Source organism: Elephantulus edwardii, unplaced genomic scaffold, assembly GCF_000299155.1.
Source record: "Elephantulus edwardii isolate Elephantulus edwardi_28Jun2011 unplaced genomic scaffold, EleEdw1.0 scaffold00015, whole genome shotgun sequence".
Taxonomy (NCBI): Eukaryota; Metazoa; Chordata; class Mammalia; order Macroscelidea; family Macroscelididae; genus Elephantulus; species Elephantulus edwardii.
The window spans coordinates 16,738,659-16,741,569 of record NW_006399765.1 but is presented as its reverse complement, the minus strand read 5'-3'; positions in this window follow the sequence as shown (position 1 = coordinate 16,741,569).

Here is a 2,911-nt window from a genome sequence, read left to right as displayed (position 1 = left end):
ATGAGTCGCAAGCGACTCGACGGCACATAACAACAACAACAATACCTCTGATGGTCAGGTAATCCATCAGGGGCTGTCAGGGCCCCTAGTAGTGGGCATCAGAAACATCTGAAACCTTCTTTAAAGTATAGATGTCATGGAGGCTTGGGTGAGAGGATGAGAAAAGAGTGGCTAGATAATGAACACTGCAGTAGATGAGATGAGGAGAGAATTGTCTGAAAGGAATATATGATTAGGCATTAATCATATGACCACAATCTGGAACTAGAGGTAGATTGTGGGGTGGACTCGGGAAAGGGAAAGAGAGTATGATGGGAGGAGAGGAAGAAAATGAAAAAAAGGAAAAGTGTAGATGTCAAACTCCACATCTGGAGACGCTGCCTCAATAGAGAAATAGTTGCAGAGAGATTCTGAACACCTTCCTTCATCAAACTTTTCCTCTCACCCCACCTGCATGTGCAGAGAGGGATTAAAGTTCCCGACTTTAGCACACAGACCCCTTCATGATCTTCCTTCAGTCTCCCTCTCCAATCTGTTCATCCGCCCCTAACCTCTTTTCCAACAATCAGGCGTGGAAAAGACTCATCTTCTTGTTTGCTGGACACAACAAGCTATTTCACACCTCCACACTTTTGTACATGTGCTCCCTCCCATCTAGAATGTTCTCCCTCTTTTCTGTGCCCGGAAAACCTAAGTTCGTCTTGCAAAAGCCAACTCTGATATCAGTAATTTCTTCAAGGAAGTTCTTCCTTCCCTGACTTTGATGCCTCAAGTACAGCAGCCAAGCTGAGCTTCCCCACTCCCACCTGCCCCCGCTGCCACATGCCCCAGAGGGAGTAGAACCATGCTGGATCCTCCATGGTCTCCACAAGAAGCCGTTTCTTCCTCTTCATCAGCACATTCAGAATAAAGTTTGAACTCACACATATCACAGTTGCCATGGTTACTATAAAGGCATTCTAAATGTAGATGATTGTATAACCAGATGGGATGACTATTCTTGAGAAAAAAAAGTTTTGACCCTCTGTTTACAGTGGACAACTCAACTCATTAATAATCCAAGTGGTGCGTCGGCTCTGCACCGGGTCTCTGCAGAGTGATGGCTTGCTCTGTAGGAAGAGTTAACACTTGACATCACAGTGCCCAGGCTACCGTCCAGGATAAAATTATCATTCTACAGCACAGTTGTGTGTTGTGCGTCTGAGAGCTGGACAGTGACGAGGGAGGATAGAAAGATAATTGATGCCTTTGAGCTGTAATGCTGGAGAAGAGTGTTGAATATACCATGGACTGCAAGGAAAACAAACAGGTTTATCCTGGAGAAGGTGAAGCCGGAATGCTCCTTGGAGTCAAGGATTCTGAAGCTTTGTCTGACATACTTTGGGCATGTTGCAAGGAGGGACCGGTCCTTGGAGAGCAACATAATATTTGGGAGAGTAGAGGGACAGCACAAGAGAGGAAGACCCTCGATGAGATGGATCGATTCTATGACTGGGGTGGTGGGAGTAAGTGTTAGAGACGGCCAGGTTGGCACAGGATAGAGCAGGGTTTAGGGCTCTTATACAGAGGGTCTCTATGTGTCACAAGTGACTCGATGACACATAACAACAGCAACAGATGGAAAAACTGAGAAGGGAAGTGGTTATCTCTGAGTTCCACAAAGAGCTGAGTGTACCCAAGACTAGATGCAGATAATTGGGACAGGGTGAAAGTGAGGAAAGGGTTCTGAACTTGACATGAAACACACTTGAACTTAAAAAGTATGTATTTTACTTTTATTGTTGTAGTTGAAAGAGCACACAGCAAACATACACCAGTTTAACATTTTCTACATGTACAATTCAGTGACATTGGTTACATCCCACAAGTTGCGCAAACATTCTCACCTTCTTTTTCTGAGTGACCCCTTCCCCATTAACAGCAACTCATTACCCTTTAAGGTTCCTATCTGATCCTGGTTGCTGTTAATTTGATTCAAAAAGAAAACAGTAGTTTAAAGCAGACATTCTTTGCTGAAGCTAAACTTCGTTTGGTATTCAGATGACTTGGGGAGATATTTTTGGTTTAAGATTTAAAGAACATCTCAGGACCATAATTAAAATATTTTGTGGTTTTTTTCAGTCACCATGGTTCCAGAAATGCTAAAGTCCGTTAGAATTTGAAATTCTGGTCTACATATCATTTTTGGTTAGGACTCTTCTGTGTAACCTCTTTTTTTTTTTTTAAAGCATGAACAGATTTCATATTGATTTACTCATCGTGTAATATATTCAAGATGGTAGGATAAGGTTATTTCATAAGCAGGATGTACTAAATGTCAATAATTAGCATTACTAAATAGAAGTCCTTGATTACTTGTATTGGAAGAATAAAGTGCAAAGTAGGGAATTATACCACATTCATGCAATAAAGTGATCAACAAAACTATAAATCAACATCCAGTTATTTTAAGAGCTTCTGTAGGGTTTGTTTCATGATCCACTGTTGACTTCCAAAGAGATCTTCCGTGGCTGTCTTGGCATTTAGGGAGTGAGTCATCATCCCCAGTGGATTCACACGTCTGTGCAGGTTCTTTGACCTTTACCTTTAAGGGATGGATCCAAGAGTTCTCCATTTCCACTTGATGGCATAGGTTTTGTTTGGTGAGGAGGACTAAGTTGAGTCCTTTTCAGCGGTACTCAAAAGAATGCTTCAATTGGTGCCTTTTCCAGTAGACAACATTACCTGGTAAAATGAGGACTTCTGGGAATCTGCAGATGAGGATGGACTTTAGAAGGTTCAAACTTGGTAGCAAAGTTTTATGACTCAAAGACTGACAAAGGCAGTGCTCCTTTGAGTACCACTTACTGAAAACTAGAAAATGTCAACAAGAATGCGTGCTTTAAAAAACTGTTGTTATGATAGGATTCCA